This window comes from Gracilinanus agilis, chromosome 4, assembly GCF_016433145.1.
Source record: "Gracilinanus agilis isolate LMUSP501 chromosome 4, AgileGrace, whole genome shotgun sequence".
Taxonomy (NCBI): Eukaryota; Metazoa; Chordata; class Mammalia; order Didelphimorphia; family Didelphidae; genus Gracilinanus; species Gracilinanus agilis.
Genome location: NC_058133.1, coordinates 413925296 through 413939472, shown reverse-complemented (window position 1 = coordinate 413939472; position 14177 = coordinate 413925296). Strand labels below are relative to the sequence as shown.

Sequence of the window (14177 nt, the reverse complement as noted above, 5' to 3'; positions counted from 1 at the left end):
GAATCTATTAAGTGATATGCCCAGAGTCACATAGCTAGTAAGTGTCTGAGGCTAGATTTATACTATATTCAGACTCTGAGCTCTGTCCTCCTAGGTATCTTTCTTACCTACACCATGCTTACCTAAAGATTGCCCAATCCCATATAAAAGGAGCATTCTAGGTTCAAGAGAAGCGAAGATCACAAGTTAGTCCATGTTTAAATTTGGTTTGAAGGATATGTAATACAGGAAGCTCCCTAGTGTAGAAGCTTCATTTATCACTGAAGATTGCTACCTTTTCTGTAGTTTAGAGAGTTGCCTGGGGCACTGAGACTCCCTCCGATCCACATAACCAGAACAGGTAAACTATGGGATCTTGCTCCCAATAGTTCATTCATTCTGTGTATTTTCTGGTACCTTCTCATTGATAAAACAAACAAACAAACAAAAAAAAAACAACTTCTCCTAATTTCTCTTTGCTGCTTGCAGAAATATTTTTACTTGCTACTCCTTTTTCATGATGGTCTTTTGTATAAATAGTATTTGGTAAAAAAAGAGTGAAGTATCTGGGACTAAGCTTGGGTTATCCTCTCCCATTAAGAGATAGTCACTAGGAAAGCTAGAGGGTTTGCTGTTTTTCAACAATGCCCCTTGACCAGTAATGTTTAGGGGGTGGAGTATGTCTCTCTCTCAGAGGAGAACTAAAGGGTTGTTAGCCTTAGGTTGACCACTCCAGTCAGGAATCAAAGTCTCCCTTAAATAAGGGTTGACAAGATTCTAGAAATATTTATTAATTCCATCCCAAAAGCTGAATTTTGATAGCCATTGTGGGCACCCATTACATGGACAGCACACACCTAATCAATAATGCTATTGCTGTTGTTTCAATCATTCAGTTGTCCATGGAGTTTTCTTGGAAAAGATACCAGGTTGGTTGGCCATTTTCTTCTCCACAGTGTCCCCATTTTATAGATGAGGCACTGAAGCAAAAAGAGGTTAAGTGACTTGTCCAAGGTCATACAGCTAATAGGTGTCTGAGACTAAATTTGGAGGAAGATCTTTCTGACTCCAGGACCAACACTTTATCCACTGCCCCATCTAGTGTTAATCAAAATGTGCATGTATATATGTCATGACAGGTGACCTAGTAAAAAAGTAGAAAAAATTTGGATTCAGAAAGACCTGAGTATAAATCCTGCTATATCAAAAACTTGCTAGCTATATGATTCTAGACAAATCACTTAATCATTCTGTACCTTAGTTTCCTCATCTGTAAAATCAGAATAATGATGGGATCTAATTCACAGGGTTGTTGTGAGGATGAAATGAGAGAAGATGCATAAAGCAAAACATATAGCACCATTTTAATGCTTCTTCTTCTTATTATTATTATTACATACTCATCCATAAAGTTATTTAAATTTTAATAGCAAAACCAACACCTAAATCTATATGTTAAACATGGTTATAAAAAGTTTAGAAACTAATTTATATAAAGTGTCATATGATGTGTAGTTATATGCATAAAATCATTTATTAATAGGGTACATGAAATCCTAGTGGTTCCAGGAAAATAGGTTCATAACCTAAGGAGTCAAATAAAAAAGGAGTAGATTTTGATTCTGTAAATAGTAGTTCTAAATAAGATAGTCAAGAAAAATCAGCAATTGTGGGATAATATTTATGGTCAAGAGAACAAGAACTAATTCTGTGTTCTCTTCTGCTCATTCTGTTGTCCTCTGAAAGTCATTTCAACCTCCCTGAATCTCTATTTCCTCATCTTTACAATGAGCTGAATAAAACGAGCAAGAATATTGAAGGAAATAATTAATATGAACCTAAAATGCCAGACACAGTACAAGCATTACTATTATACTTTTCTAATCAATGCAAGAGAAACATGTTTGAACATCATAGGAAAATAATAGTAAGGAAAATTGCCTAGTCTGTGTTCTCATGAAAGCATTTATTAAAATTGAACTACCTCATCTGTATTTCTTCCCAAATAAACAAATAATTTAATGCTATTTAAATAGGCAATATTTGTAGATGAAAGAGATGGTTTTATGTTGATGCTAAATCTACTGCCTCATCCTGAACACCAAAGATCTTGAGATATCTGGATAATTACCATTAGAAGACAGCTAGATGGCATAGTGAATAGAGAAGATCTGAGTTCAAATCAGTCCTCTGGCACTTCAAATTTTCCATTAAAAAACATTTATTAAATACCCATTCTGTGCCAGGCATTATCTTGAGTGTGAGGATAAAAATAGGGGGATGTGAGGGGGCAGAAGGTAAAGACAGACCCTGCCCTCAAGGAACTTACAATCTAATGGGAGAAGACAAAACAGAAAATGAAAAAAAATGTAACTTTCCCCAACCCTGCCCTTCTATCCCCAAATCAGAATCCATGGAGTTGAAACCAAGCAGAACTACAGATGGTATGACCCTGAGCTAGCACTTAAACTCTGCCTGCCTCAGTTTCCTCATCTATGAAATGGAGATTATAATGGCATTTACCTCATATGGTTGTTGTGTGGATTAGATTAAGTAATATTTGTAATGCTCTCAGCAAGATTACTATTAGCCATTATTATTAAATAAAACCCTACATCTTCAGTTCACAATCATTGTCTTTGTATTTAACCTGATAATTATTGAAAGGAAAGATTCCTAATTCAAGAGATATCTTGTGGATTTTCTTATTCTAAAATACCAGCAACCTTTATATATTAGGATACTAATCTTTTTTGAGAGATAGTATTATCTGAACATTAAAAGTCATAAGACTTGGGTTCTAATCTCAGCTCTATCACTAAACAGTTGTAGAACCTGATCAAAATGGTCATTTTTGGTCCCCAAATCAGATACATGGGTGTTTATATGTACATACGTATGTGTGTATATATATACATAGATATATAGATATATAGATATAGATATAGATATAGATATATTCTATAAGTAGATATATACAGGGTATCCCAAAAGTCTTGATGCAATTTTAAGATGTTAAAGTCAAGCCATTTGGAAATTTTTTTATTGTTTATAATATAGATATAGATATATTAGTTAACATTTATATAGCACTTTAAAGTTTGCAAGAAACTTTATATATTTATCTCATCTGGTTCTCACAACAAGCTGATAAGGTAGGTACAATTCTTATTCCCATTTTACAGTTTGAGGAAACTAAGGCTGAGAAGTAAAAGGACTTGCCCAGGGTCAGCAAGCTAAGAAAATGTCTGGGGCAGTATTTGAGCTTAGATCTTCCTGACTTCATCCATTATTCCATATATTATACCACCTAGAAGCAAATATGTTTGTATGTATGTATGTGTGTATGTATATTTGAAATATGGTATTTGTATTAACCTAATTAGAAAGAATTTGCATCTGAGCAAGAGGAAAAGGAAAGTGTCAACTGTGGCCAAAATTCTCAAAGAATGCTGCTTTTGATAGGTAGATAGATAGATAGATAGATAGATAGATAGATAGATAAATTGATAGATAGATAGATAAATAGATAAATAGATGGATAGATAGATGGATAGATGGATGGATGGATACATACATACACACATACATAGACACATATGCATAACACAGTTATGTATGTAGTATGTATATATACATGTATATTCATAAACCTATAAACACATACACTTAATCAAATAATTGCAGTAGTTTCTCTTCTCTCTTATTCTCCAGTCCATAAATTTATACAGCTGCCAGGTCAGATCTGGAACACTTCTCAAAAATCTTACAATGCTCCCTATGACATATCACATTTCTATCTTGTATTTCCCCTTAATTTCAGAATTCCTTCCATATACAATATGCTTTAGCCAAACAGAACTATATTCCATATTCTATACAAACTGTGCACTTTTTCTTTGCTTGTACTCTTATTTTATCCCTCCAAGTGTCAGTCAGTCAAGCATTTCAATCAATCAGCAAGCATTTATTATGTTTTATGTGTCAGGAGTTATGCTAAGCCTAGTGATAAAAAGAAAGGCTAAAAAATATGAACCCTGCCCTCTAAGAGCTCATATTATAAATGGGTAGACAACATGCCAATAACCATGTACATTCAAAATATATCCAGGGGAGACAGAGGATAGCAATGGGGAGGAATGGGAAAAGCTTCCCTTGGGAAAATGAAATTTAAGCTGAGGTTTGAGGTAAGTCAGGAAGCAACAGTAAGAAGGGAGAGCATTGCAGGCTTGGAGATAGCTAGCAAAAAGACGGAACAGGCAGAGGGAATGTCATGTTCAAGGAACAGTAAGAAGAACAATGTCAATGGACTATATAGTACATGGAGAGGATTCAAATATAAGAAGACAAAAAAGGTAGGAAGGGGTCAATGGCGGTGCACATCTAAAATCCTCCTAAGAGCAGTAAACTAAATTTCCTACTATGGATAACTGCATCCATAATATATTAACTGCAGGCATAATATATTAGTTTGTAATACCCTATAAGTCAGGGATTAGTCAGGAATGGGATGCAGGGAGGAAAAGGAAGATGAATCAGTTTCTAAAGTTGATAAGATTTTAAGAAGCATCTCTATTAGTAAAAGTTTTATGGACTAGTAAATGCCAGAGGATTTTATATTTGATCCTGGAGGTAATTGAGATCTACTAGGTATGAGGATGACACAATCAAATCTGTGCTTTAGTACCATTTTAGTAGCAGAAGATAAACAGTAGAGAAAGACTTTAGGCAGGGAGAAAACAAGAGTATTGCCACAGTATAAATGTGAGGTGATGAAAGCTTTCACTAGTGTAGTGTCTATGGGAATAAAAGGAAGGGAATACACATAAGAGATATCATAAAGATACAAAGACAAATGGAAATGTGTACTGAATATAAGAACGGAGACATGGATGAATCAAGATTAAGAGCCTGAATAAATGAGAGGATTCTGAGGCTCTCAGTTATAATAGAGAAGTTTGGGAAATGGAAGGATTTTAAAGAAAATATAATGTTTTGGTGATGTTCACTTTGAGATAACTATAGGGTGTCCAATTGAGATGTCCAAGAGACAATTGGAATTATGAGACATAAAGTGAGAAAGAAGGTTAGAGGAGAGAGAGAGGAAAAGAGGGGAGAGGCAGAAAAAGAGGGAGAGAGAGAGAGAGAGAGAGAGAGAGAGAGAGAGAGAGAGAGAGAAGAACCCAGAGCTGATTAATTTGCAAAGTGAAATAGTGTAGAGAGAAATGAAGAGCAGCTAGGGGGTATAACCTGGATAAAATTATCTATTTAGTATATCTTGTAGCTCTGTTCTCAATTGCCAGCTTCATAAGGGTTGAAATCAGGTCTTAATTCTAATAGTATTGTATATGATAGACAAAAATGCTTGCTGAAGTTGAAGATAAAAAATATAAATGTGTTTCAATTACCCTAAACACAAAAAACTAACCAGGAGAAGCACTCAAAAGGATGTTAAATGATAGTGGTAAATAAGTCTGAGATTCTAAATTAGCTAATAATGACCCCCAAATAATTAATTTTTATACATGATCGAGGACTGTCCACAATGAAATATTCAACAGTAGTTGGTGGAGGCATAACAGCATGATTTTAGCATGATTGCAAATACCTACCAGCATCACTAAAGCCATAATGGTAGCTGAAAATTAGACTTATATATGTTGGACATAGCTTAAAGAAACTCTTCTGCTCAGACTAAAGACCAAAGGGGATGAATTACAAAAAGTATAATGTCATCCTCTATATTGGGACATCAGTATAAATGGGTAATTCCATGGAATTGGTTAGAGAACTTACCAGTCTTGTCTTTTTTTTCTTAATCTGGACTTTTTTGAGAAGTGTTATTTCTCTATGAAAGACTTACTAGACTTTTAGACTTTCCTGCCAACTATGATGTCTTTGGTTCTGCCTTCCATAATACTTCCTAATAGTATAATAGTATATGGAACAGGAGGTTGCATTCGCATTAAAGATATGGAAAGAGCAAATCAGATTGTATTGCATCATAGAGGATGCTGTTTAGATATTAACAAAAATTCCCTGGCTCAAAAAAATTATGACAGTAGAATATTAGATAGAAAATAGATAGAATGATTGAACAGAGACTGCAAAGTCTCCTTCTTTATCCTTAATAACAGAATATAAAGGAGAAAAGAGATAATAAGGAAAAATTCATGTACAAAACTATAGCTGGATTCTTTGTGGTGGCAAAAAATATTTGAAAATGAGGGTGTGCCCTTTGGGAAATAGCTGAACAAATTGCGGCATCAGATGGAGATGGAATACTATTGTGCTGAAAGGAATAAAGAACTGGAGGAATTCCATGTGAACTGGAACAACCTCTAGGAATTGATGCAGAGTGAAAGGAGAAGAACCAGGAGAACATTATATACAGAGACTGATACACTGTGGCACAATCAAATGCAATGGATTTTTCTACTTTTCTACTAGCAGCAGTGTAATGATCCAGGACAATTCTGAGGGACTGATGAGAAAGAACATTATCCACATCCAGAGAAATAACTGTGGGAGTAGAAACATAGAAGAAAAATATTTCCTTGATAACATGGTTAGATGGGGATATGATTGGGAATGTAGACTCTAAATGATCACTCTATTGCAAATATTAATAATATGAAAACAGGTCTTGACCAATGATACATGTAAAATGCAATGGAATTACTCACTGGCTATGGGAAAGGGGAGGGAGGAGGCACGGAAAAGAATATGAATCATATAACTATGGAAAAATATTCTAAATCTAAAAAGTAAATAAATAAATATTTTTTTAAAAAAGAAAGAAATGAAAATGAAAAATTTACTAAGTTAGAATACATAAGACTTGGAAAAAAAAGAACATAGGGAGGAGGGGAAATACTTTTCAAAGCTAGATTGAATTTCTTGTTAATTGCTATTCAGTCATTTTAGTCATATCTGACTCTTCTTGGCCCTATTTGAGATTTTATTTGCAAAGATCCTTCTCCAGTTCATTTTCTAGATGAGGAAACTGAGGTAAACAGGGCTACGTGACCTACCCAGGGTCAAGAGCTAGTAGGTGTCTGAGGCCAGATGTGAAAAGAGGAATCTTCCTGACTCCAGGCCCAATATTACATCCTTTGCATGACCTAGTCTGAATTTAGGCCTGTTTCTAAAGGCAGACAACCAACTTGAGATCCCTATTAGTGCCATCTGTTTTCATGTTTCCTTATAGAATTCTCTGGAACACCTGGAGTTTGGAGAAGGAAAATTGGCTTGATTCAAAAAGATCATAGGGTCATAGGATCAATTGAAAAAACACTCTCAGTTGTGTAACTTATCTGAGCTTTGCTAAAAATTCAGAACCACTAAACGACTGCCCTGAGAATGGACTTAATCCAAATCTAACATATCAGAATCTAAATAATTTTGAACTTATCCCAGAAGCAAGGCCAAGTGCCAGGAAGTACATAAGGATGAACAATTCTATTAATTAATGAAGAATTGGGTGTAACTGCAGGTATTAAATAAACACAACTGAAGACTGGCATGTAGTATGGCTCCACAAAGCAGAATGCCACATGTAAAACAAGTATATTCCATAAACAAGACGCTCCCTCTCTTGGCTCCAGGCATTTTTCCTAGCGGTCCCAAAGGCCTGAAATACTCTCTCTCTTCCACTCTACTGACCTCCCTGGCTTCCATTTAAATCCCAATTAAAATCCCAACTTCTATAGGCAGCCTTCTCTAACTCCTCTTAATCCTAATGCCCCCCTCCATCTCTTATTTGCTTCTAATTTATCCTGTACACACTTTGTTTGTAGTTAGTTTGTTTCTTGGGAGTTCAGTGACATCACTTGACCAAAGAATTCTTCTTATCTTGAGGAAAGCTGCCCTTTTTGACCAATGAAAGGCTTTAGGAAGAATGCACATGGCACAAAGCGAGAAAACAGGAATTTTTTTGTGTTGTTGTTGAATGAATCTGAGTGATCAGTGTAGAGCCAGCTGTAGTATCCAGATTGGCTCCACACTCAGTTTGTGTGTGTATGTGTAAATGAATATGTATGTGTGTTGTGTATAATTCCTACATCATTATACGCACTCCAACATTAACAGTAGCCACTTAACTGGACAAATTATATTTTCATACATGCAAAAATGCTATAAACCCAACAGGCATTCTAAACCCTGCACTCACTGTGTCAGCCTTGGAGGTTGTCCTTGTGGCACACAATTTCCCCTGGTCATTCCTTGACCTTTAAATATAGTTTCAAAACACACACGCACACACACACAAATTGGAGGAGGGGAATAAAAATGGCCAATCCATAAAAAGGAGAGGGCAGAAAAGTTTATCCTTGATCTTTCTGTTGATTAAATGTGTTATTTCACACTTAAATAATGAAGAAAATGTAAAAAACCCAGAAGATCTAAAATTTTGTAGCATTTTTTATTTATCTCTGAAAATAAAGTTATTACTTTAGGAATGGCAATATAAGAGGGACTGAAGCATGCTTATGGAGAATGATGGGAAAAGAAATTATCTGAACTTGAAAAAAAATATCACAAGCATAGAAAGAGCATGAAATCCCTACAACTACATCATGACTACAAATAGAAACTGCTCAGAACATACTGTGCTGTCCATGAGAAATGAAGCATAACCCTAGAGTTCATGGTCTGGTCATTCTTTATAGTCATTAGAAAATAAAATTAGTCTCCTACCAAGACACCTGTAGCCATGTTAAATCTTCAACTGGCTTAAATTTGGAAAGCTCTCCTATCTGAGTTTCTTTTGGGCAACTTAACCTAGACATCCTGGATGTGAAATGTTGCCATGTCTAGGTCTTGTTTTAAAAGTTTGCATCCCTATCACCAAATCCAAGAAATACCTTGCTTTCAGAACATTGAGACTTAGATGCCAATTAGATAGCTTATATTCACTTTTTCAACAACAACAACAAAAAAAATACAAGATTTTCCTTTCTTTCTTAGCTCATTCCCCTTCCCCCATCCCTGCACAATCAAACAACTACCTTGAAAAAATGCCAGACCGAAAATTATTCGAGGCCTCATATGACACATCAAAGGGAGAGCAGACAGCAAAATTAATTGCTACAATTTCCTGTGAGTACTATAATGACATGAGTGCTTTAGCTGTTGTGGAGGAGTGTCAGAATCCAGAACAGCAAAGGGGGCTGGCTTTTAGGGAGAGAAACATAAGTTGGAATGTAGCTGACCATTTGAATTTATTTTCTTGTCTATTAACAAGCACTGTGTTCCAAGAAAACCCATCTCTTAATAAATTAAAAGGGTTTTGGTTTTCCCAGAATTTATTTTTTTCCAAAATATGAGACCTATTAATGATACATTCTTGGTCAATGTTCTGCCAAATTCAGACAACCAAATATTTAATAAAATGCATTCCAAAGAGTGTAATTATGTGCCCAGTGTCAGACTACAGCATTATACTAGGACAATCTTCTATCTGATTGTCTCATACAGGACACATCAATTCCATTATGCATACACTGAACGAATTCTCTACCCATTATACCAAAAATCAATTATTAGAATGTAACTGGGATATTAGATCAGATCATCATGCTTTTCAACCCAATTCAATTCAACAAACTTTGTTAGGCTTCTACTATGGGCAAAACTCTAATTCGAAATTGCTTGGAGAATTGAATAAATCAGATAGTATTTGAACTGTTTTATTTTTCCATTATCTTTAGTAAAAGAATTTGCTACAAAAATCAATAGTATAAACACAATGGTAGAAAAAAGAGTTGTTTACTATAAATCACAAAGCACTGTTTTCAAAGATTTTTATAAATGAAATCCTAATTAGTAATCATTTAATATATTTATCAAAAGGAATAGTTTTATTTCCATAAATTGTTGTGCAATACATCTTAATGCTAAATGAAATTCAATGTAATGGTATGTCATTTGAGTAGAAATGTTAGCTTTAAGAAAAGAAAGTTATAAGAAAAGACTGGAAGAGTGCTTGTGAACTTTTTATGCATTCTTATTTAGCTTGTGTGTATGTTAAATTACCTTCAAAGGACATCTCTTTTCTTTGAAATGTTTTATCTCTCAACATTATGCTTCATTCACATTTTTGTATAAAAAAAACTTATGGTAAATTTCCAGGTTACATTTCTTGAAATTACTTTGATCCCAACTCATTGTTTTAAAAATGGGATTTTACAGTAATGACATATTTTTATGTAAGAGTATGAGGCAAATTCTCTCTTTTTAAAATTTTTTTCAATAATTTTTATTTTTTAGAAAAGTTATCATGGTTACATGATTCATGTTCTTACTCTCCTCTTCACTCCTTGACCTCCCCCCCATAGTTTTAACATGTGTCATTGATCAAGACTTATTTCCAAATTGTTGATAGTTGCATTGATGTGGTAGTTTCAGGTCTACATCCCCAATCATGTATGCCTCAACCCATGTGTTCAAGCAGTTGTTTTTCTTCTGTGTTTCCTCTCCTGTAGTTCTTCCTCTGAATGTGGGTAGCATTCTTTTCCATAAATCCCTCAGAATTGTTATGGATCATTGCATTGCTGCTAGTACAGAAGTCCATTACATTCTATTTTACCACAGTGTATTGGTCTCTGTGTACAATGTTCTTTTGGCTCTGCTCCTTTCACTCTGCATCAATTCCTGGAGGTCTTTCCAGTTCACATGGAATTCCTCCAGTTTATTATTCCATTTAGCGCAATAATATTCCATCACCAGCATATACCACAATTTGTTCAGCCATTCTCCAATAGAAGGGCATACCCTCGTTTTCCAGTTTTTTTGTCACCACAAAAATCATGGTTATAAATATTTTCATACAAGTCTATCTATCTATGATCTCTTTGGGGTACAGACCCAACAATGGTATGGCTGGATCAAAGGGCAGGCAATCTTTTGTAGCCCTTTGAGCATGATTCCAAATTGCCATCCAGAATGGTTGGATCAATTCACAACTCCACCAGCAATGCATTAATGTCCTTTGGCCACATCCCCTCCAACATTCATTACCCTCCCCTACTATTAGCCAATCTGCTAGGTGTGAGGTGATACTTCAGCGTTGTTTTGATTTCGATTCTAATTATTAGAGATTTAGAGCACTTTCTCATGTGCTTATTGATAGTTTTGATTTCTTTATCTGAAAATTCTCTATTCATGTCCCTTGCCCATTTATCAATTGGGGAATGGCTTGAATTTTTATACAATTGATTTAACTCCTTGTATATTTGATTAATTAGACCCCTGTCAGAGTTTTTTGTTATAAAGATTTTTTTCCCAATTTGTTGTTTCCCTTCTGATTTTGGTTGCATTGTTTTTCTTTGTACAAAAGCCTTTTAATTTAGTATAATCAATCATCCCATTCACATTCAGAGTTATAATTATCAGTTGTATATTCCCCAACATTTTGGTATTCTTTCTTAGTTCTACCCCTTCTTCTTAGGCTATTTCCTTTTAAACCAGTGATTTGTTTTAAACCAGTAACCCTTGACCTCTCCCTTGATTTACTACCCTTTCTACCCCCTCCCTTGCTTTCTCCTCTTTTTATTTTTAAGGTCTAATGAATTCCCTCTCCCTTCTCCTCCCCTCCTTTTTTTGACCTCCCCACTCCTCCTCTCCCCTTGGTTTATCCCTTCTGACTTTCTCAGTAGGGTTAGATAGAGTTCTATATCTCAATGGATATAGCTACTCTTCCCTGTCAGGGTTAATTACACTGAGAGTAAGGTTTAAATATTACCTCTTAATGCTCTCTTTCTCTCCTTCTTATAATAGAATTCATCCCTTCCCTTCTCATGCCCTCTTTGTGTGTAATAGAATATCCTATTTTTCTTATTCATTCAAGTTTCTCTTGGTGTCCTCTACTATTTACCCCCCTCTTTCCCACCCACCCCCTTATCATCTTAGACCATTTAGTACTCCAACCTCTCCCTGTGAATAATTCTTCTAATTACTATAATAATGGATATTATAATAGTGAATAGAGTTCACTACAAAGAATTATACATAAAATTTCTCTATTTAGGAATACAAATAATTAGATCTTATTGAAGCCCTTAAAGAGGCAAATTTAAAAAATAAGTTTTCTTTCTTTCCCCTCTGTTTCTTATTTACCTTTTCATGTTTCTCTTGGTTTTTGTGGTTGGATATTGAACTTTGCATTTAGTCCTGGTCTTTTCTGTGCAAACACTTGGAAATCTTCTATCTTGTTGAATGCCCATACTTTCCCCTGGAAGTATATGTTCAGTTTTGATGGATAGGTGATCCTTGGTTGTAGACCCAGTTCTCTTGCCTTTCTGAATATCATATTCCAAGCCTTGCGGTCTTGTAGTGTGGAGGCTGCCAGATCCTGTGTGATCCTGATTGGTGCTTCTTGATATCTGAATTGTCTCTTTCTGGCTTCTTTTAAGATTTTTTCTTTTACTTGGAAGCTCTTGAATTTGGCTGTTATATTCCTGGGGGTTGTTTTTTCAAGGTTTACCATAGAGGGCAATCTATGGATCCTTTCAATGTCTGTATTGCCCTCTTGTTGTAGAACTTCAGGGCAATTTTGCTGAATAATTTCCTTTAGTATGGAGTCCAAATTTCTATTATTTTTCTGCTTTTTCAGGAAGACCAATGATTCTCAAATTATCTCTTCTAAACCTGTTTTCTTCATCTGTCAATTTTTCAGTGGGATATTTCATGTTTCCTTCTATTTTATCAGTCTTTTGATTTTGCTTTATTTGTTCTTGTTGTCTTGAGAGATAATTGGCTTCTACTTGCCTAATTCTTGTCTTTAGAGACTGGTTTTCCACTATATTCCTTTGATTTTCCTTTTCGATTTGGTCTATCCTGTTTTCCAGCTGTTTGATTTTGGTCTCCAATTTCCTTATTAATTCTTTTGATTTGGGGGCATCTTTTTCTAATTGCCCAATTCTAGCCTTTAGAGACTGGTTTTTGGCTATAATCTTTTGGTTTTCCTTTTGAATCTGGTCAGTTTGGTTCTTCAAGGCTTCTAGCTGGTCATTTCTGGTCTTCAATTTGCTTATCAATTCATTTGATCTCTGAGCCTCACTTTCTAATTGCAAAATTTTGCCTTTTAAACTGTAATTTTCTTGCCAGTTCTCTACCATCTTTCTCATAATCTCAGATTTGAACTCTTCAATAGCTTGTGACCAGTTTTCATTTTGGGGGGGAAGGTTTGGATATGATTACTTGTTTGTTCTCCTCTGCTATTTGCTCTGTTGTCTGGATTTTTTCTGTGTAAAAGTTGTCGAGTGTTAAAGATTTCTTCTTGATCTTTCTTTTTTGGTGTTCTTGTCTCTGGCCTGCCATTGTTAGCCCAGCACCCTCTCAGCTTTATCCTCATGCCCAGGGTCTGTCTGCACTCTTTGGGCTCCTGAGATCTCAGGTCTAGTTGTTCTCAGAGTCAAGCCTCCTAGTGGTCCCCTTGCTTGTTCCTCTGCCCCAAGCTCCTTAACAGTCTCAGGGCACTGCTTCCACAGTCTTGCACCCCTCTGCACTGGGTCCCCACTCAAGGTCCATGCCTGTGCCCAGGATCCACATCTGCAGTTGTGACTGCGCCTGCTCTTAGGGTCTATGTTCAAAGTCCGAGTGTTCTTTAGCCTCTTGGGGTCTTAAGTCTTGCTGCTCTCAGGAACAGGCCCTGGTGGTCCCAGGTAGCTGTCAAGGACTTAATGGGTGCCCCAAACTTGCTCTAACTCTTGTGTGCTGGCTTTGGCACTGTAGGTGGTATGGGGGTGAGGGGGTTGCTCAGCTCGTAGACCTATTTCAGTAGACCTATTTCACCCCATTATAGCATGGAAATGCCCTGATCCCATGTACATTCAGTGCTGCGCCCTGTTATGGGTTCCCTTTGTTTGTCTGGATTTGTTTTTATGTCCCTTTGAGGAGTCCTATATGTTTTGATTAGGAGAGGTTAAGCAGCTGCTTTTTACTCTGCCATCATCTTAACCCGGAAGATCCTAAATTCTCTTTTAAAATTCACTGATATATGCATTATGAAGGGGCCAAAAATATAGCTAAGCCAGTAGCAGAGACAATGGGCTTTCATCATTTTATTTCTATCCCTTTCTCAATCCATTCATCTATGTGTCAGAAGGAAAAGGATTATGGTTTAAAAAACTGGGGAACTTCAATCTCCAGAGCTATTTGGGGTAGTTAATAATATTAACTAGTTTATAATCTAG

At 35.7% G+C, this 14177-nt stretch overlaps 1 protein-coding gene across 4 annotated transcripts in view; it reads right to left on the bottom strand.

Moving 5' to 3' along the window:
• The window catches only part of ESR1 (estrogen receptor 1), a 327238-nt gene that overhangs the window by 125222 nt on the left and 187839 nt on the right, over positions 1 to 14177 (bottom strand). The gene's annotated exons all lie outside the window — the stretch shown is intronic.